The 22,470-nt window shown below is 45.1% G+C and overlaps 1 long non-coding RNA gene across 1 annotated transcript in view; it reads right to left on the reverse strand.

The window, feature by feature from the left end:
* Positions 1 to 10,670: 10,670 nt before the first annotated feature.
* LOC149976922 (uncharacterized) overlaps positions 10,671 to 22,470 on the reverse strand; it is a 28,422-nt gene continuing 16,622 nt past the window's right edge. The window contains exons 3-4 of the long non-coding RNA XR_016487571.1: positions 11,515 to 11,827; positions 10,671 to 11,256 (exon numbers count right to left, since the gene is read on the reverse strand). This is a non-coding gene — a long non-coding RNA (uncharacterized LOC149976922). The remainder of the gene's footprint in view (positions 11,257 to 11,514; positions 11,828 to 22,470) is intronic.

A 22,470-nucleotide genomic window follows, 5' to 3' on the forward strand; every position in this document is an offset into this window, starting at 1 on the left:
ATCCATGTTAATACAAGTGATATTTGTTGTTGTTAATTACTACTGTCTGCCACTACACAAAATTATGCAATTAACTTGTGAAGCTCTTCAGTAACAAAGCGCTTGCACAATTGGCCATATAATCCAGTTATTCATACATTTTTGTGATGGTTTGCTTCATTTTTAACACAAAAACAAGTGGTTACTAGAGGTCATCATGAGAGGAAGAGAAGAGAATGTATGTCAGCAGCTTGTCAAATCAAACTAGATAATGACATGGAGTTCTGCATGGACATGCGAATAGAGGGGGAGGTCTGCTAAGCTAACATTTGGAATTGTTTTAGGATGGTCATACCAAGGATAATTTAGCTAATGGATTTTGAATTTTAGGACCCCATAAGGTATAAAAAAAAATTGAAGATTAAATGTTGAATTTGGCCTTTCTGCTATTAGCCCATAGAAACGCATTGAATAACAGCTTCAAACATGCATAAACAAATAATAAAAAATAAGTTTGTTCTGAAGTGTATGTCCTATTTCTGAGCGATATAAGAAAGAGAATGAAACTATTTATATTTTTTGGGACATGTATTTAACCACACAGTGTATCTCCACACAGTGCATTTGGAAAGTATTCAGACTCCTTGACTTTTTCCACATTTTGTTAAATTGCAGCTATTTTCTAAAATGGATTAAATTGTTGTTTGTTCTCAATCTACACACAATATCCCATAATGACAAAGAAAAAACAGGTTAGTAGACGTTTTTGCAAATGCAATACAAAAAAAGACTGAAATATCACATTTACATAAGTATTCAGACCTTTTACTCACTACTTTTTTGAAGCACCTTTGGCAGCGATTACAGCCTTGATTCTTCTTGGGTATGACGTTACAAGCTTGACACACCTGTATTTGTGGAGTTTCTCCCATTCTTCTCTGCAGATCCTCTCAAGCTCTGTCAAGTTGGATGGGGAGTATTGTTGTTGCATTTTCAGGTTTCTCCAGAGATGTTCGATCGGGTTCAAGTCCGGGCTCTGGCTGGGCCACTCAAGGACATTCAGAGACTTGTCTTGAAGCCACTCCTACGTTGCCTTGGCTGTGTGCTTAGGGTCGTTGTCCTGTTGAAAAGTGAACCTTCGCCCCAATCTGAGGTCCTGAGCGCTCTGGAGCAGGTTCTCATCAAGGATCTCTCTGTACATTGCTCCGTTCATCTTTCCCTCGATCCTGACTAGTCTCTCAGTCCCTGCCAATAAAAAACCTCCCCACAACATGATGCTGCCATCACCATGCTTCACTGTAGGGATGGTGCCAGACTTCAATCTTGCTTTCATCAGACCAGATAATCTTGTTTCTCATGGTCTGAGAGTCCTTTAGGTGCCTTTTGGCAAACTCCAAGCGTGCTGTCATGTGCCTTTTACTGAGGAGTGGCTTCCATCTGGCCACTCTACCATAAAGGCCTGATTGGTGGAGTGCTGCAGAGATGGTTATCCTTCTGGAAGCTTATCCCATCTCCACAGAAGAACTCTGGAGCTCTGTCAGAGTGACCATCAGATTCTTGGTAAACTCTCTGATCAAGGCCCTTCTCCCCCGATTGCTAAGTTTGGCCCAGGTGGCCAGCTCTAGGAAGAGTCCACTGTGTTCTTGGGGACCTTCAATCCTGCAGACATTTTTTGGTAGCCTTCCCCAGATCTGTGCCTCGACACACAAACCTGTCTTCGAGCTCTACGGACGATTTGCACATTCTAGCATGTAGTTGCATATTTCCATTAGGGAACGCCTGGTCTCTGAAGTGCGCGTGTGCAATAATTCAATTCACTCTTGCACTCCTTTAAAACAACACCCTTTTTAGACACTTTGGCAAAGGGTAAAGTCTCCAAAACTTATTCCACTCTGTTCATAACATATTCTGGAACTGTATTGAGATTTTTTTTAAATCATTAGGCAGGTTAATTCAACAAAAGCAATGTCGCCAAAAAAATGATTGCAACGTCTAATGGAAACGGCAGATATTGGAGACATTTTCTAAAGATCAACAACATTTTAATCTGTTCGACAGGGGTGGATTTTCCTTTTTGACCCAGTGACAAAGTCCAGAGAGATATGAGACCAGGGACGATGAGGGCCCGGTAGTGGCTGAAGAAGGCCAGAAGGAGCTTGCCGTGGAATCTTGTTCTGGGCACACACTGTGCACAAGGCGCCGAAGGCAGAGACATCAGGAACCATTGTGGGCCACCAGAAACGTTGTCGAATGGCTGTTCTGCTCTGTTCCAGCCAGTGCCTACACTCTTCCAACACCATCTTGACCGCTAGGAGTTCTCGGTTGCCTGCATCGTAGTTCCTCTCTGCAGGATTGAGACGATGGGACAGGAAGGCACAGGGATGAAGCTTTTGGTCCTGGGCAGATTGCTGGGACAGGATGTCCCCCCACTCCAAAGTCACAAGCATCAGCCTCTACCACAAATTGACCAGACGTGTCCGGATGGATGAGGATGGGTGCTGTGGTGAACTGATGCTTCAGGTCCACAAAGGCTCTGTTGACAGCTGGAGACCATGGGAACGGTACTTTGGGAGAGGTGAGTGCAGAGAGGGGGGCCACCAGGGTGCTGTAACCGCAAATGAAACGGCGGTAGAAGTTAGCAAAACCCAGGAAACATTGCAACTGCATGTTGGTTGAGGCCAATTCACCACTGCTTTCACCTTTCCAGGATCCATCTGGACATTTCCCTCAGTGATGACATATCCCAGGAAAGAGATTGTAGAGTGGTGGAACTCACACTTCTCGGCTTTCACAAACAATTGGTTCTCCAGGCGACGCTGAAGGACCTGTCTGACATGAAGAACATGTTCTTGGGCAGACCCATAAAAAAACAGGATGTCGTCAAGGTAGGCGAACTCAAAACGCTTTAGCATGTCCCGGAACACATTGTTTACCAAAGCCTGGAAGAAAATGGTGAGTCCAAATGGCATGTCTTGGTACTCATAATGTCCGCTGGCTATGTTGAAGGCTGTCTTCCACTCATCTCCTTCGCGTATCCGAACCAGGTGGTAGGTATTCCGAAGGTCCAGCTTGGAAAACATGGTGGCCCCCTGGAGAGGTTCAAAAGCCGAGGAGAGGACTGGTAGGGGGTAACGATTCTTAACAGTAATGTCATTCAGACCCCGGTAGTAAATGCACGGATGCCGGGTCTTGTCCTTCTTCTCCAGAAAGAAAACCCTGCACCGGCAGGAGATGCAGACGGACGGAGGGCACAAGTAGCCAGAGACTCCTCTATGTACTCTTCCATGGCCTTGGTCTCCGGCACAGATAGAGAATATAGCCTACCATAAGGTGATGTGGTGCCTGGGAGGAGATCAATGGCACAATCTTAAGGAAGGTGCAGGGGAAGAGAAGTAGCCCGTGCCTTGCTGAAGACTTCCAGGAGGTCGTGGTACTCTGTGGGGACAGCAGAGAAATCCGAGACTTGACTTAAGCCTGAGGAGGCCATCTCAGGGAAGGCTGCGCTGCTTTGAGGCAATGGGAATGGCAGAACGGACTCCAACCCAGGGTTGAACTTGTGGTCCAGTCAACAACGGGGTGTGTTTCTTGAGCCAAGAAAATCCCAAAACAGGAACATGGGGAGACTCAATGAGGAGAAGCTGTATAGCCTCACTCACTCACATGTACATACTACCTCAATAAGCATGACTAACCGGTGTCTGAATATAGCCTTGCTACTCTTATTTTCAAATGTCTTTTGACTGTTGTTTTATTTCTTTACTTACCTACACACACACACACACACACACACACACACACACACACACACACACACACACACACACACACACACACACACACACACACACACACACACACACACACACATACTTTTTTTTCTCCGCACTATTGGTTAGAGCCTGTAAGTAAGCATTTCACTGTAAGGTCTACATCTGTTGTTTCGGTGCACGTGACACATCAACTCTGATTTGATTTGATTTGAATGGGGATACCTAATTCAGAAACTAGGGTAGCGTCCATAAAACTCTTATCTGCCCCAGAGTCAATGAGGACCCGGAGATATATCGACTGATCTCCCCACTGCAGAATCACAAAAAAGGAGGTTGATGGGATTTAGAGGATTCCCAGTCTGACTCACCAGAGCACTTGTACCTACTACAGAAATAGGTGTCTTAACCAGGTGGCTATATAATGTCCCGCAGCCCCACAATACAGACAACTGTTGGAACTTAGCCTATGTGAATGGTCCCTAGGCGATAATCTAGCTCTGCCCAGTTTCGTAGGTTCCGGAGTATCTGACTCACCGGTCGCCGATGATTCTCGAGGGAGCTCGGGGGGCTTCGGATCCTCTTGGAAAAGCAGCCTTCGAGGAATTCCGGATTCCTTCAAAGGTGAGTGAGCCATTGCGAATGAACGAGTGTGCCCTAAGCCAGACCTCCTCTCACTCCTGCATTCCCTTAGACATCCATCAATTCTAATGGTGAGGGCGATGAGGGAGTCTATGTCCACCAGTAATTCCCGAGCAGCTAGCTCATTTTTTACCACCTCAGATAATCCGAGAAGAAAGGTATCGAAAAGAGACTCCGGATTCCAGGCACTCTCGGCGGCCAACGTGCAAAAACCAACAGCGTAGTCTGCCACACTACGGGTGTTTTGACGTAATTCAAGAAGTTCTCGAGCCGCCTCTCTCCCGGATACCGAATCGAATCGAACACCTTCCTCACCTCTGCCATGAAATCCTCCAAATGACGACAAATGGCGGATTGTTGCTCCCTTCCCCACATTAGCGTAATAATATACGCTATCTTCGTTCGGTCCGAAGGAAACGAAGATGGCCGTAGCTCAAAATTAAGAGATCACTGAGAAAGAAAACCCCAGCAGGTAGCAGGATCCCCAGAATATTGCTCCGGAGGAGGTAAGCGGGGTTCTCGGGGAGCCGGGGTAGGCTGTACAAACTCACCACTAACAGGAAAAAACTTACTGGGTGGTTGGCGGTTCTCAGAGGTAGCAGGCTGCCTATGAGCTAACTCCCTGACTTGCTCCATAGTAGCCTTAAATCCTTGGTCGTGGCATTCCGTCAGGGAACAAAGCCCTTCTAAAAGGTCCTGTAGAAGCTCCTCATGCCTCCCAATGGTGGCTCCCTGCAGGGAGACAGCTTGGCGGAGATGGTCCAAGTCTGCTGGGTCTGTCGTGGCCCGTTCGTACTATAAAGGCACAAGGCGAGACCCAGATGCAGACACGGGAGGCAGATGGTTTGAGTCTTTGATATGTATTGATCAATCTAAAAGGGGTAGGCAAGAGAATGGTCATGGACAGGCAAAAGGTCAAAACCTGTTCAGAGTCCAGGAGGTACAGAGTGGCAGGCAGGCTCAAGGTCAGGGCAGGCAGAATGGTCCACCCGGCACAGCCAGAAGAGGACTGGCCACCCCTCATAGCCTGGTTCCTCTCTAGCTTTCTACCTAGGTTCTTGCCTTTCTAGGGAGTTTTTCTTAGCCATCGTGCTTCTACACCTGCATTACTTGCTGTTTGGGGTTTTAGGCTGGGTTTCTGTACAGCACTTTGAGACATCAGCTGATGTAAGAAGGGCTTTATAAATACATTTGATTTGATTTGAATGGTCAGGCAGGCGAGTACGGAGTCCAGAAAACAGGAAGGGAGGTCTAGCAAAAAGAGAATAGAAGCAAAGACATACTAGACGAACTGGCACAGAGAGACAGGAAACACAGGGATAAATACACCAGGTAAAATAAGTGACACCTCGAGGGGGTGGAGACAATCACAAGGACAGTTGAAACAAATCAGGGTGTGACAGTTTTCAGAATAAATTATGATCGCCAAATACTATAACTACAACTATCTGTATTGTTGTCTATCACTTGTTTTCTTTTGTGCAAAAATAATAATAAAATAAGTAAATAAGCATCCACTCCACATTTCATTCTAAACGGCTACTGCTTACAAATAACATTTAAACTATAACATTTATGTTTCTTTGCAGGACAATGATTTTCCTGACTTCAAAGACTGCCTGAATTGCCTTGCCTTGCTTTTCCGTTTGGCTGGCAAGTTTGGCTATACAATTATTTCAGATCTACAGGAGTGCACATTTCACAGTGGCACGGGCCGTGGCGATACATTGGCACATGAGAATTATTAGAATATGGCAAATATTAGTAAATTATTGCATTCTAAAATATTAATCAGTTATTTAATTCTATCCATGCTGGCTTTCGCGGGCTACCTGAGACCCGAAACAGATAGGTGGGAGGGCATACAGGCTGTCACCAATCATTTATTAATGCCCATGTAACGGTTTTCGCTGGTGGAAGAAGGAGTAGACCAAAAAGCAGCGTCGTAAGTGTTCATGTTGGAAATTTAATCCAAACTGAACACGGGCGGCTCTGGCAGCTCCTGACTGACGGGCGGCTCTGGCGGCTCCTGACTGACGTGCGGCTCTGGCGGCTCTGGACAGGAGGGAGGCTCTGGAAGCACTGGACAGGAGGGAGACTCTGGAAGCGCTGGACAGGCGGGAGCACCTGGAGGGAGGAGACGGAGAAACAGCCTGGTGCGTGGGGCTGCCACAGGAGGCCTGGTGCGTGGAGGAGGCACCGGATCGACCGGACCGTGGAGGCGCACTGGAGGTCTCAAGCACCGAGCCTGCACAACCTGTCAGGGCTGGATACTCCCTGTGGCCCGGCAAGTGCGGCAGGGTGGAACAGACCGCACTGGGCTGTGCTGGCGAACCGGGGACACCGTGCGTAGGGCTGGTGCTATATAACCCGGGCCGAGGAGACGCACTGGAGACCAGATGCGCTGAGCCGGCTTCAAAGCTCCTGTCTCGATGCCCACTCTAGCCAGGCCGATACGAGGAGCTGCGATGTAGTGCACCGGGCTATGCATGCGCACTGGGGACACCGTGTACCTCACCGCATTACACGGGGCCTGCCCGGTCAACCTCTCTCCACGGTAAGCACGGGAGTTGGCTCAGGTCTCCTACCTAACTTAGCCACACTTCCCGTGTGCCCCCTCCCAATAATTTTTTGGGGCTGCCTCTCATCCCTGATGCGCTGCCGTGCTAACTCCTCATAACGCCACCGCTCGACTTTGGCTGCCTCCAGCTCCTATTCCCCAGCCTGTGCCCAGGGTCCCTTACCGTCCAAAATCTCCTCCCATGTCCAGGAGTCCAGAACCCTCTGCTCCTGGTTACCACGCTGCTTGGTCCGGTTGTGGTGGGTAGTTCTGTAACGGTTTTTGTTGGTGGAAGAATGAGTAGACCAAAACGCTGTGTGTTAAGTGTTCATGTTGGAAATTGAATCAAAACTGAACACTAAACAAAATAACAACAAGGAATAACGAGAATGAAACAGTTCTGTCAGGTGATACATACATAACAGAAAACAACTACCCACAACTCAAGGGCAAAACCAGGCTGCCTAAGTATGGTTCTCAATCAAAGACAACGATTGACAGCTGCCTCTGATTGGGAACCATACCAGGCCAAACACATAGAAATACAAACATAGAACAAAACATAGAATGCCCACCCTAAATCACGCCCTGACCAACCTAAAACAGAGACATACAAAAGGAACTAAGGTCAGGACGTGACAGCCCAATTTGCTTAAATGGGTGGAAATGCCAATCAGATCTTTCAGATTTATACATCCGGTGAAACATCTGGCTCATTGTTCTATCTGTGATCCAGCTACAGATTATGTCACATGGTGTGCAAATTGCAAAGCACATGCATCTCAGATGGTATTTTTGCGACGTGTTCCAGGGCGTCAGTGTGCTACGCACTTACCAGTCGGTGCACTAGCTCTGGTCCAGGGCGTTATATTAGTGTATTAGTATCGTAATGGTCTAAGGTCACGGTGTTGTTGTTGATTCTTTCTGGTGTGTTAAGTTGTGAATGACCAGTGGACGTTTTGTTAGCATGGAGAGACCAGATTAGTAAATTGGGTTAAGGAACAGAAGGTGGGTATTGGAGAAAGGCCATCAGTGTGTGTTCTGCAAGCAGTACAGCGGATGCAGGTGAGACATGAGCGTGGTGAATGGATAGACGTGGTTATGGTCAGCGAGGAAGAAGGAGAAGAGCTGAGTGGGAAGATGTGTGTTAAGGAAGAATGGCACCATGTACAAACTGTATTCTTCTGTCTCTGATGGCTCAAAAACTAAACCTGATGAGAGTGAGGATGACTTACCTGTGGTGGCAGGTGTGGTGAAGACCTCAGAGTCTGAGCTTCGCCCTGATGGTCATGTAAAGGCTGACTCGGGCCCAGTGAGAGTGACATTTTTGCAGAAAGTGGATCCCTGCCTTTTGGCTGATCCATAGGCATAGGCTGGGTAGAAAATAAGTTGGGTACTGTATCGGTGACTGTAGCTTGAAGTGGACCTGTGACGTGCTTTGCTCTCTGGAGCAGGGCACCTTTAAAAGGAGTGAAAGCAACTGAAATGTAAGATTCCCTGTGCCTGTGAAGCCCTCCGTTAGGTGCAACGCGACCCGGTGGCGAGTGTGGTGAATCGGAGAAGACACTGTCTGTCCTCTTGAGTTTTTACCTGATAAAGTCATGTTAGAATATGTCACTTATCCTATGAGAGCCTTTGTGCTGAACCCACTAATGTGTTTCCGTGGCCAAGCTTATGTTGCAGCAGTGTGTAGGAGGGAGATTCCCAGATGTGAGAAGTGTGCAGGAAGGCATGCGACAAAGGAAAGTGTAGTATCGGTGGAAAAACTGTGTGTGTCAATTGTGGGGGTGCCCATGTTGCTGGGAATCAGAAGTGACCTGTGCGAGAGAGACAGGTTGAGGTTGCCAGGGCAACAGAAGGTGTCAATATGCTGAGGCAGTGAAGAGAGTAGAGGATGATGGGTCAAGGATGAGTAATAGGCCAATAAAGAGTGATATGAATTTGTGCTTCAGTAAGGTTGGCTTCTTCGCATTCGTTGCCATGGTTATCAACTCTACCGCAGAAATGGAACGCAAATCAAAGAAAATATATTTTGTGGAGGCAGCTGCAGAGAAGTACTTGGCTGTACAAGGTTTTAAAGCAAAAGAGTTACAAGGTGTGTTGAACGTAAGGGTCCCGTCCTCCCAGACCGTCAGCCTGGCGTAGGATCAGTTAGGGTAAAGGTAGTAGAATGGGATGTGGATTTTTATTTGAATGAAATAGTGGTATTTAGGTGTAGGTTAGTTGGTGGTGCAAATGTTTTTAGTTTCCCCCCCTTCCTTTTTATTTTTGTATCACAACATTTTACGTGATCGATCACACACTACCGCACAGTAGGTGGCGGCATGCACAAGCAAAATGTGATACCAAAGAAGAAGAAGAAGACGTAGTGGTCGAAATTAGGACAGTAATGACTGTATATATGAAGGGGGAGAGCTAGCTAGCTATGTGTTCAGGATTCATTTAGTTTTGATAACTTTTTGATTCTATGTTAATGCCAAAAAAATCACTACAACCAAGCAACAACTGTTGCTTGTGCTTTAGCTATCACCTTGGTAAATTGGCTACACTGCTATCTACTAGCTATCTAGTACTGCTACTAGCGGCACTTGATAACACTTGATTTACATCATCATCAATATTCGGTCTGGTTGGCTGATACCCGTAACAGTAAGTTCCTTCTCAACATGTTACAGTACAACATGCTGACCTGCTCATAACTGCAGAGCTTCAAATATAAGACCCACATGCTCTCACATACACTGAATAAAATATATGTTCCTCTGTAACATATTTTGGAAACCTATTACAGTAAAACCTGTATTTAGAAATCTTGCTCAAGTACCTGTGTTTTTGCCGTTAATGGTTTGAGGCATGAAGGTACCCACTGACAACGATAGATGGCAGTCTTGTACTCAGAGTGTGCTGCTAATACAAGCAGAGCCACTTTTCGACGTATCCTTTGTAGTTGTTATTTCTGCTTTTCAGTTAACTTTTTTCAGAGGGCTACGGTCTAGTCTCAGATCAGATAAAAATTGCACAACACAAGACTTTCAAGTGGAGTGAGTTTCTTCAAGGGATGCTATGAATTATTGCCGATTGTGAGGTATGTACACAGAAACATCCATACACCTCCACATTCTCAATATTTGCTGACAATTCTGATGTTCACAGGGATGCATCCTCTACCAATTGCAGTCTATCATTAGAACTAGCTCTTAGAAAAAGCCCAATCGGGGACAAAAACTTGAAAGTGGGCACTGTCAGGAAATGCTACTACATATCATTGTAAATTTAGTACATACCAATAACACCTCTGGCATTGTAGCAATCCAACCCCAACCCAGTGGGTACCTCTGGCATAGAAACAGTGAACCTCTCTAGTTGTACAACCATGTGTAGCATGTTGACTGGCCTGCCTGGCCCCTCCCACCTGTTCTTCTCTTTAGTTCGCCAGCCAGCGCCACCTCCATATGAGCCCTCCATAAATCTGTGTCTGTCATGCTCCGCATATGAAATGGAAGTGATGACCACTGTGATTTAGTGCTGCTGGCGCAGGCTCTGGCTGTCTGTTTTAGTAAAGCACAGGGCTCCTCTTTTTATGGCAGATCCACAGTGACATGATTCATGATGTCCTGCCTCAGAGGGGGGCAGTGCATCACAGGATCATAGGCCTGATGCACTGACACACAGGGACATATAACAATAACAATATGATGTATATATAACAATATGATGCACTCTCACACGCTCATTCCCATACATACACAAATGAGCTAATTAAGTCATAAAATCCTCATCCATACTATCAATTCTCACATTGTGCAGCTCTTGATATACAGTACATGGTTATGTACAACCCCTGGTGGTTTCAGCACCAGCAGATCACAAACAAAGTCTGAGAGTAGAGGAGAGACTGTAAAAGGAAGGAAGCAAATGGGTCCTCATCTACATATTTCAGCAGAGTGGACCTGCTTCTCCTAAGTTGGAAATGGGGTCATTGTTTGGCCCTGTGTTTGTTCCACAGTGTGACAGAGGGTTGGTCACTCAGAGAGAATGCATTGCCATTCCACATGAAAATGTTTTTATATAACATCAGGTACACTTCACACTATGGTGAGCTTCATTATAAGCGGACTGTTGAGATGTTTGAAACTCTACGAGGAAGTAAAGACTCACCTGTTGATCATATCACCCCCTCTATTTCTCCGTGGCGGGGAGTGGTGTTGTGGTCCTGCAGGTGGTCTGTAGTCCGCTCCACTGCCCCTGTCTGTCTCTCCTGGCTTGTCTGGGCCTAGGATAGCTATACTCCCAGGTTCCCCAGCTGTGCTACGGAAGGATGAGATTGTACGCAGAGCAGAGCACACCGGTAGAGGGGAGTGAGGAGAATCACAATAACCAGACTAATAGTGCAGCTATAGATTTCTGTCTGTCTCTCCGAGAAGGGTTTTTTATCATTACTACAAAGATGGTTGTTCGATTGTCGGAGATGGGGAAGGGGCAGGTGTAACACTTTATATGGCTGTAATTACTGTAGTAACAACATTGTATCAACATGTTCTCAGCTGAACACATGCATAAACTCACAGAGCCTTTCTAATATCCAGTATGGTCTGGGTGTTGTGACTTGCTCAGCTACATTCTCCAGAGACAGGCATGCCGCCTGTATGTGTCATCGAGGCATAGGGGGGTAATGGTATTCTGCCACAGCTGATATTACTCCTCCACATATGTATGACCCACAACCTGCTAATGGTGCTGTGATTGACAGGAAGAGACACACGGACCTTCCCTGAGTCACTCCCCAGTCATTTCCATCACAATCAGGGAACAGCGGAGCAGGAGGGAATCAGCATCTAATGGAGGGAATGGGTGGGGAGGGGGAGGGATTTACAGCCACCTGCCAACATGAAACGCTGTATTATTAATACTACCTGGACTCAGGGGTAGACATAGAATAGTAAATGTAAATCCGGGATACTCCAATTAGTATGATATGTTATGTTTTTTTATTGGTATGTATTAATTTGTGGATGTCCATCCTCCATTTCGTATGATATGTCATGAATTTGCAAAATGTACGATATGTAACAAATTCCAATTTGTTGTGGCTAACGCTAGCCACGCTAGGCCAGTGGCTAGGGTTAAGGGTTAGGAGTTAGGGTTAGGAGTTAGTTAAAGGGTTAAGGCTTGGGTTCGGGGAAGGGTTAGCTAACATGTAGTTGCAAAATGCTAAAGTTGTCCATGTTGAGATTCAAACATTCATAATTGTAAATACTTTGGGTTGCTAGACACTCACGTTATACACCTACCCATCCACCTCGGACAACCACCGTACTTTAGTTTTTGCATTAAGTAACCATCTACCTTATGTAACCATACCAAACGTAAGACATCATACTAATTTGAGTGTCCCGGATTTACCTTTACTATTTTACATCTAGTCTATGAGACCAGGCTGTAATATTACCCCAGATGCCTTTAGGGCCACAGCAGCCACATCCTAGTCCATACAAAATGTGTTTGTTGTGTTTGTTTATTCACTGGCAGTCCGGTCTATACAAATGTTTTATCAGAATACATTCAATTAATGTAGCTAGCGAAAGCAGACAGCCTATGTGTCCCAGAGGAAAGGTAAGCTTAGTTGAGCAACCCAAAGCTCAGAATAGAGACCAGTGCATTCTCGCTGTATTGAAAGAATGCTATTTGGGACTGACCCAGAAACCTAGTTATCAATTTTGATGTATTACAGCCGTCAGTCCAGTTCTGTAAGGGGAGGTGGAGTTATCATATGGAAGATCACAACCTGATTGGGCTGAATTGTTCTAATACAGAATCAATTACATGTAGTTTGATAAATACAATTGTTGACACAGTTATCTCCCGTTGCGGTCCATATCCTCTCCCCCCTTAACCCTGCGTTTGTTACTCTATGTTAGAGCAATACATAAGTAAATGTTTTGGGGTTTTCAGCCTCTGTAACCCAAATAACTGCACCCATGCTCCCAGTGCTTGCAGCAGTCTCAGCGGTCCACTGGTGCGAGTGCTTCTCGCTTTGAAGAGCCTAATAATGTGAGCACTTGTTTGGCGACGCAGCTGGCGTGTTTGACTTGGCAGGCATGCGTGTGGACAGCCCCAGGGCCGTGATGGGCCCTGCATTACATGGGGCTATTTTCCCAGTCGCACCCCAGTCAGTCTCCTCTCTGACCGAAGCAGAGCACAGTCCAACTGGTTCATAGTTGGCATGGTGCAGGCAGGGGTCTGAGAAAGATCACCCCTCACTTTGAGTTCAGCATCTGCGACTTTCTCAGAGGCAGATACAGCCAGAAGAGAGCATACGTCACAGTCAGACCCAGTCTTATATTGTAAAATTATTTTATTTTTTAAATTCTCACATAGATTTGGTAAAACACACCAGTTTATTTCAATCTTAAACAAATCACGCCTTTTCCATGTTGAGATAGCATCTAGTGTGAATGAGAGCATTGTTCTACGGTGCTGCTGTGCTGCCAGTCTGAAGGGATTATGATTCTGAAGTTGCTGTGCTCTGTCATTCCTACTGTAACACATGAGTTGGTCAGAGTGTGACGTGTTGTGCCTGTAAGCTTATTAGGAATGGGAATTCACTGACTCCTTTCTTAGGATAAGCCAACTGTAAACACTACTACATGCATGAGCGGCGAGAAGCCTGGACTACATTTGGGATTTAAGGGAAGAAAACAGGCAATAATACAGAGGGGAGAAAATCACTGCATCTGCAGAAACGTCTGCAGACAAATCACCTGATGGGGAAAAAAAGATGCTGGGATTTACATTTAGCTGTTTCCCCCTCAGTGACCATAGTTTGAGAAACATGAAGAGGCTCAGCCCAATCGTCCAGAGGAAACTTGGCGGCCCTAACCTTTTCCCTAGGTTATATGGAGCACAAGCTAGGAAATCATAGGAAATGGAGCACAGCAGTGAATACACTGGATAGGAATCTTTCCCCTCTCTATAACTGTGTGGTTCAATCATTGTTCACTTCATGCACGTTTAAGTTCATTCAAATTGATAGTTAAACCAATAAAATATTTAAGCTCATTCAAATTGACTGTTAAGTTAAACCAATAAACGGGGGGAAATGATTTGAGAAAGAAGAAGAGGATGAAGTTTTATAGAAGTCCAGTGGTTCTGGTATTTCTTACAGAAGAGGACACTACATAACTCTTCCTCTGTCAGCATTCCGAGGGCGGCAGGTGCTCAGGTGTGTTGACACTGAGGGCATCACAGCTACTCAAGCTGAAAATTCATTCTGTCACTTTCCTGGAGTCGGAGGAGACCAGTGCACTCTCGCTTGAAGGCCGAGGCACAATTCACTCTCTGTTAGCCTCTGGTTGGTATGTGGATTTGACAGTAACATAGACGTGTAGAGCAGTGGGAATTAAATGATTTACGTCCATGCACAGGAGCATGCTCATGCAATACACACACACATACACACTAGCAACATACACACAAGCACACACACACCATAAATCCTCACATGTCAAATGTATTCACAATAAAGGTGTGAGGTTTACATTCTCGCCATTATCCCATGCAAATGTTAAGGTGTTACAAACATGAATACATATGCTCCCACTCGACACTGCTCTTCAGAAGGCCTACATGCTATTAAAATACCACACAACCAATTTCTTTCTTCCTCCTCACACTCTTGACTCTTCCATGCAGCCCTGAGACCTCACTGTAACCAGCATAGAGAGGGAGTAAATCTCTCGGCCCTGAGCTGTAATTAAGTTTTATGCCTGGTTGGATGGAGAGGGGTGAACCTCTGGCAGGGGCTGGATGTGTGATATCAGCCGTCATGGTGGGCCCATCAGCCTGCCAAGGTTCCAGGATTTACCCTCCATCCCCTCCTCACTGGAGCTCCTCAGGCTGGAGACTAGAGCCAGTTCATGGGGCTGAAGCATGCAGGCTGGGGGCTGTACACTGGCTTACCATTGGCTGGATTGCACAACACCACACAGCAGCAGCTGATTTCACCCCATGGAGGACAGCAGACCTTAGCTGTTCAACATGTGTTTCCCAATATTCGCACAGCAAATTCTCCAGTATTTAATCAACACTGAGAGTGTTAAATGTAACACTGTAAAGTATCTATACAGTGTCTAGACTTGTCTGTGTTAAATTAACACACTGCCCAGTGTAAAGCCTTATTTGCACATTTCCCAGAGCGCCTTTCAAGTGAACAGAGTTGCCACCCATGACTGTATTTGTTAGTGACAGAGACAGTCAGAGACAGCTACATACACTATATTTACAAAAGTATGGGGACACCACTTCAAATGAGTGGATTCGGCTATTTCAGCCACACCCTTCGCTGACAGGAGGATAAAATCGAGCACACAGTCATATAATCTCCATAGACAAACATTGGCAGTAGAATGGCCTTACTGAAGAGCTCAGGGACTTTCAACATGGCACTGTCGTAGGATGCCACGTTTCCAACAAGTCAGTTCTTCAAATTTCTGCCCTGCTAGAGCTGCCCCAGTCAACTGTAAGTGCATTTATTGTGAAGTGGAAACGTCTAGGAACAACAATGGTTCAGCCTCGAAGTGGGATGCCACACAAGCTCACAAAAAGTGAGTGCTGAAGAGCGTAGCGCCAAAAATTATCTGTCCTCAGTTGCAACACTCTCTACTACATGAAATTATATTTCAACTTACCCAACACATTGTGTGTTCCCTAAAGGTCACCACTCCACCACCACATATTTACAATACAACATCCATGTGCACGTGTGTGTAGAGTGTGTGTCTTATCATGTGTATTTGTGTCTGTGCCTGAGTGTGTCTCTTCACAGACCCCGCTGTTCCATAAGGAGTATTTTGATCTGTTTTTTAAATCCAATTTGACTGCTTGCATCAGTTACCTGATGTGGAATAGAGTTTCATGTAGCCATTGCTCTATATAGTACTGTGCGCCTCCCATAGTCTGTTCTTGACTTGGGGATTGTGAAGAGACCTTTGGTGGTATGTCTTGTGGGGTGTGCATGGGCATCCAAGCTGTGTGCTAGTAGTTTAATTAAACAGACACCTCGGTGCATTTGTAGTAGAGTTAAAATGGTTATTCCATCAAACTTCTAATTATTAGAATAGTACACAAAGCAGAACAGAACAACCAGGTTAAGGGTCAGTGGCCCAAACCCACGAACAGGAATATTCCAAGTTCAGACAGAAGGGGTCATGATCGCCAGGAACTTTACTTTTGGTGTCTATTTTTAATTGTTGTGCTACTGGTGCTGCCTGTTGATGTTAGGTAGGCAGCTACAGTAGCTGAATGATGTTAACATCTTCTGGTTTTATTTAATTAAATGTATTTTATTTCATCTAGGTGCTTACGTCACCTACTAACACCCTGGTACTACCCGTAGCTCCCGTTCTCCTCTGTCCGAGAAAACACAGAGAGAAAGGTATGTGTTGCAGATTACTCCTTTGTAGAAATCCATAACGTGAAATAAATTAAACATCCCAAGGTTAATGCTGTAGATATTGTTATAAGGGAGGGAGAGACTATTGAAACTATTGAGACTATTTTATTGTTGTTATTAATATAGTTTACAGAGTGCTAAAAGTGCTGTTGTTGCTAGCTAGCATGCCTTTCTGTGATGTAGACGGTTAGCTGAGCTGCCGACCGGTGCTGGCGTTGCATTATGGGAGATGTAGTTTGGTCCTCTACGGTCTGAATGCAATAGAGGCGATTTCACGTTGTAACTTGTTTATGTTGCAGTGTTTTTGTACATGAGATGTTGTATTTTGGTACGGTCAACACTGAAAGCACCTAGCAATGTATTGGGGATGTGAGACAGGATATGTGTTTTACCTTCGTGCTCCTGTGTAGAACAACTTGTTAGATGGTGCATTGGAGACTGTGTTCCTGTCCTATCTTTTCACAATACTATTGCAGGTATGGTTCTATTGTCTAAGAATTAAGATTATACATTCTTTGTATTAAGGATTGGTTATTATTTTAAACTATACATTATGGCTTTATGTATGAATGTGATTGTGTGAGTCCGAGAAAACACTGAGAGAGAACAACTTGTCAGATGGTGCGTTGGAGACTGATGTGTTCCTGTCCTGTCTTTTCACAATTCTATTGCAGATCAACATAAAAGCCAGAAAGACAGCCGTGGTGTCGCTCTTCATTTCTTGGTTCTCTTGTGGTACATAAGAAACCCGCTACACATTCAGCATGTCAACACTTCCTACAGAAACAAGTAATGATGAAGTCAATCTCTCATCCACTTTGCACCATGAGAGATTTACATGCATATTATTAATGTTAGCTTTCCGTGTACATTTAAGGGCCCACAATGCTAACCTGTTCTGAGCCAATTGTAATTTTCCAAGGTCCCTCTTTGTGGCACCTGACCACACGACTGAACAGTAGTCCAAGTGTGACAAAACTAGAGCCTGTAGGACCTGCCTTGTTGATAGTGTTAAAAAAGCAGACTTCTCCTCATCTTAGTTACTGCTATATCAACATGTTTTGACCATGACAGTTTACAGTCCAGGGTTACTTGACCACCCTCTGCCCCCAGCTGTGCCCTCGACACCATATGTGATTTGATTGCCCCCCATCTATCTTCTGAGCTCGTGCTGCTAGGTGACCTAAACTGGGACATGCTTAAACCTTTTAAGGAGTTTGAGATTTATCGATTACAACACTGTAGTGCTATAGGTGGCGCTCTGAAATTGCCGCTGATGTGTTCCTGCGCAGGAACCACTCCGTAAGAAGTTTTAACACCCCGGCAATCCTACAATATAAGCTTGATGCCCTCAATCTCACACAATTTATCAATGAACCTACCAGATATAACCCCAAATCCGTAAACACGGGCACCCTCATACATATCATCCTAACTAACTCACCCTCCAAATACAGCTCTGTTTTCAACCAAGATCTCAGCGATCACTGCCTCATTGCCTGCATCCGTAATGGGTCTGCGAGCAAACGACCACCCCTCATCACTGTCAAACGTTCCCTAAAACACTTCTGTGAGCAGGCCTTTCTAATCGACCTAGGGTATCCTGGAACGACAATGACCTCATCCCGACAGTAGAGGATGCCTGGTTATTCTTTAAAAGTGCCTTCCTCACATTCATAAATAGGCATGCCCCATTCAAAAAATGTAGAACCAGGAATAGATATAGCCCTTGGTTCACTCCAGACCTATCTGCCCTTGACCAGCACAAAAACATCCTGTGGCATTCTGCATTAGCATCGAATAGCCCCGGTGATATGCAACTTTTCAGGGAAGTTAGGAACCAATATACACAGGCAGTTAGGAAAGCTAAGGCTAGCTTTTTTAAACAGAAATTTGCATCCTGCAGTACAAACTCAAAAAAGTTCTGGGACACTGTAAAGTCCATGGAGAATAAGAGCACCTCATCCCAGCTACCCACTGCTCTGAGGCTAGGAAACACTGTTACAACTGACAAATCCATTATAATTGAGAATTTCAATAAGCATTTCTCTACGGCTGGCCATGCTTTCCACCTGGCTACCCCTACCCCGGTCAACTGCCCGGCACCCTCCACAGCAACCCGTCCAAGCCCCACCATTTCTCCTTCACCCATATCCAGGTAGCTGATGTTCTGAAAGAGCTGCAAAATCTGGACCCCTACAAATCAGCCGGCCTAGACAATCTGGACCCTCTCTTTCTTAAGTTATCTGCAGAAATTGTTGCAACCCCTATTGCTAGCCTGTTCAACCTCTCTTTCATATCGTCTGAGATTCCCAAAGATTGGAAAGCTACCGCGGTCATCCCCCTCTTCAAAGGGGGAGACACTCTAGACCCAAACCGCTACAGACCTATATCTATCCTAAGGTCTTCGAAAGCCAAGTTAACAAACAGATTACTGACCATTTTGAATCACATCGTACCTTCTCCGCTATGCAATCTGGTTTCCGAGCTGGTCATGGGTGCACCTCAGCCACGCTCAAGGTCCTTAATTAACGATATCATAACCGCCATCGTTAAGAGACATTACTGTGCAGCTGTATTCATCGTCCTGACCAAGGCTTTTGACTCTGTCAATCACCACATTCTTATTGGCAGACTCAACAGCCTTGGTTTCTCAAATGATTGCCTCGCCTGGTTCACCAACTACTTCTCTGATAGAGCCCAGTGTGTCAAATCGGAGGGCCTGTTGTCCGGACCTCTGGCAGTCTCTATGGGGATGCCACAGGGTTCAATTCTCAGGCCGACTCTCTTCTCTGTATACATCAATGACGTCGCTCTTACTGCTGGTGATTCTCTAATCCACCTCTATGCAGACGACACCATTCTGTATACTTCTGGTCCTTCTTTGGACACTGTGTTAACTAACCTCCAGACGAGCGTCAATGCCATTCAACTCTCCTTCCGTGGCCTCCAACTGCTCTTAAACGCAAATAAAACCAAATGCATGCTATTCAACCGATAATTGCCCGCACCTGCCCGCCCATCCAGCATCACTACTCTGGACGGCTCCGACTTAGAATACGTGAAAAACTACAAATACGTAGGTGTCTGGCTAGACTGTAAACTCTCCTTCCAGACTCACATTAAGCATCTCCAATCAAAAATTTAATCTAGAATCTGCTTCCTATTTTGCTGCCAAACATACCCCCGTAAAACTGACCATCCTACCTATCCTTGACTTTGGCGATGTCATCTATAAAATAGCCTCCAACACTCTACTCAGCAAACTGGATGTAGTCTATCACAGTGCCATCCGTTTTGTTACCAAAGCCACATATACTACCCACCACTGCGACCTGTATGCTCTCGTTGGCTGGCCCTCGCTTCATACGCGTCGCCAAACCCACTGGCTACAGGTTATCTACAAGTCTCTGCTAGGTAAAGCCCCACCCTATCTCAGCTCGCTGGTCACCATAGCAGCACCCACTCGTAGCACACGCTCCAGCAGGTATATCTCACTGGTCACCCCCAAAGCCAATTCCTCCTTTGGTCGCCTTTCCTTCCAGTTCTCTGCTGCCACTGACTGGAACGAACTGCAAAAATCACTGAAGCTGGAGATTCCCATCTCCCTCACTAGCTTTAAGAACCAACTGTCAGTGCAGCTCACAGATCACTGCACCTGTTCATAGCCCATCTGTATACAGCCCATCTATCTACCTCATTCCCATACTGTATTTATTTATTTTGCTCTTTTTGCACCACAGTATCTCTACTTGCACATCCATATTTTGCACATCTACCATTCCAGTGTTTAATTGCCATATTGTAATTACTTCGCCACCATTGCCTATTTATTGCCTTAACTCCCTTATTTGACTTTATTTGCACTCACTGTGTATAGACTTTGTTTTCTTTTTTTCTACTGTATTATTGACTGTATGTTTTGTTCATTCCATGTGTAACTCTGTGTTGTTGTATGTGTCGAACTGCTATGCTTTATCTTGGCCAGGTCGCAGTTGCAAATGAGAAGTTGTTCTCAACTAGCCTACCTGGTTAAATAAAGGTGGGAAAAATAAAAAATACAAATATCAGGCCCAGACTTTGGATCTTTAATTTTCCTAGATATGGCTGCTATGTTGTGATCACTACAGCTGATGGATTTGGATAGTGCTTTAAAGGACATTTCTGCAGTGTCAGTAAAGATGTGATCAAGACATGATGATTTAATTCTTGTGCTGTTTGCAACTACCCTGGTAGGCTGACTGATAACATGAAGCAGGTTGCATGCACTAGTTACAGTTTGTAGCTTTCTCTTGAGTGGGCAGCCTGATGAAATCCCGTCAATATTTAAATCACCCAGAAAATATACCTCACATACATTATCAAGCATTTCATACATTATCCAGATACTGACTGTTAGCACTTGGTGGTCTATAGCAGCTTCCCACCAGAATTGGCTTAAGTGAGGCAGATCTACCTGTAGCCATATTACTTCATCAGTATTTAACATGAGATCCTCTAAGTTTTATAGGAATGTGGTTATGAATATAAACGGCAACACCTCCACCTTTGCAACACCTCCACCTTTGTCTTTTCTGTAGATGTTATAACCATGTATTGCTACCACTGTATCATCAAAGGTATTATCTAAGCTACATATGTTAACATGGGCTATTTTTAGCACTTTTCTGGGATGCTTGATTGTTTTAATTGCTTATACATGCTCATGTTATTTATGTTAGTGCAGGGTGAGCTGCACACAGTGGACTTCCTACTAGGGCACACCGCCTCAGTGCTAATAGTATAACTATGGTTCATTGGCACATGATTAATGCATGCAATAGCTGTGGGATCAGCAGAGGAATTCATGGCAGTTAGAGGGACATAAATTAGGTTACTTACATTGTGTCTTCCAATGCCCATGGGAAAATGTACATTCGCTGAAGCATTATGACAACTAATCATACAATGGTAGAGATTAACTGAGCTGGGCTTGGGTCATTGAGGTCATTGTCTCAATGCAGCCTTATACTGCTGTGAAAGGATCTAGGAACCCAAATTATTTGGGTGGATCCCATCCTCCTTATAAAATAAGCTTTTTTTCCCAGAAGGTATCAAAATTGCCAATAAACGTTACACCCACAGAGCTGTAACAGTCTCGTAGCCAGTTATGAAGGGCTAAAAGTGCTGAAACGTTCAATGCCACAATTTAGGGAGGGCAGGGGGCCAGAGATTATGGGGTGTTTGTTGGTGTCAAGCAATGACCCAATCAGTTCTTTAAAACCCATCTTCAGCTGTTCTGAGCTGCCTTTCATAATGTCATTGAATCCCACATGAACTGTGATGTACTCAATTTCCTGATTTCCTGATTCCTGATTCCTAGACACAAGCAGTCTCAGCTATGAAGGTGCAGGTAGATCAGGTACCAGTGCAGCAAAGCTATTCTTTATGTCAATCTGCTCCAAACCTCTCGCAGACACTCCAGTCTGCTTAGCAGCATGCAGCTGCCTTCGGTTTCCACGACTTGTGACATGGGACCAGCCCTGTTTGTTCTATGTTTACATCCTTACAATATGGGGGAGGATAAGCAGATGGAGACGACTTCCTTGGCAGGAAAGTTCCAGGTAGCACTGGCCATTCGGATAGGGACAGATGACAAGGCGGGGAAACATCCATCAGGTCCTAGCAGCGTCCAGGCATAGGAGAAAGTTCCAATTAGCATTTTCCCCATAAATTCGCACAGAATTGAGATGTGCTTGCTAAGCATAGCCACCTCATTCCTATAATCCTCTGTTAGCAAATAATTGCCGCATTGGAACTCCATATTGTTTATATTGTCCTGGTTAAGAGCGTAATAAACACAGCTTCTACAGCGCTGGAAACGTGCGTTAGCTATTCCAGGCGAAGCTGACTCCATTGCAACCTAGCTAGCTAGCAGACTAGTTGGTAGCAGGTGTTGAGACAAACCCTTATGAACCAAATACAATTATAACAAAGTAAAACATAGGAAACAACAGGCCGAAGCAACAGGTCAAGGCGCAGGAGGTATCCGAGTTCATGACAGCTACCCCATTCAATGACATTCTATACGA

This window comes from Oncorhynchus mykiss, chromosome 16 (assembly GCF_057628025.1).
Source record: "Oncorhynchus mykiss isolate SJ-2025 chromosome 16, ASM5762802v1, whole genome shotgun sequence".
Lineage (NCBI taxonomy): Eukaryota > Metazoa > Chordata > Actinopteri > Salmoniformes > Salmonidae > Oncorhynchus > Oncorhynchus mykiss.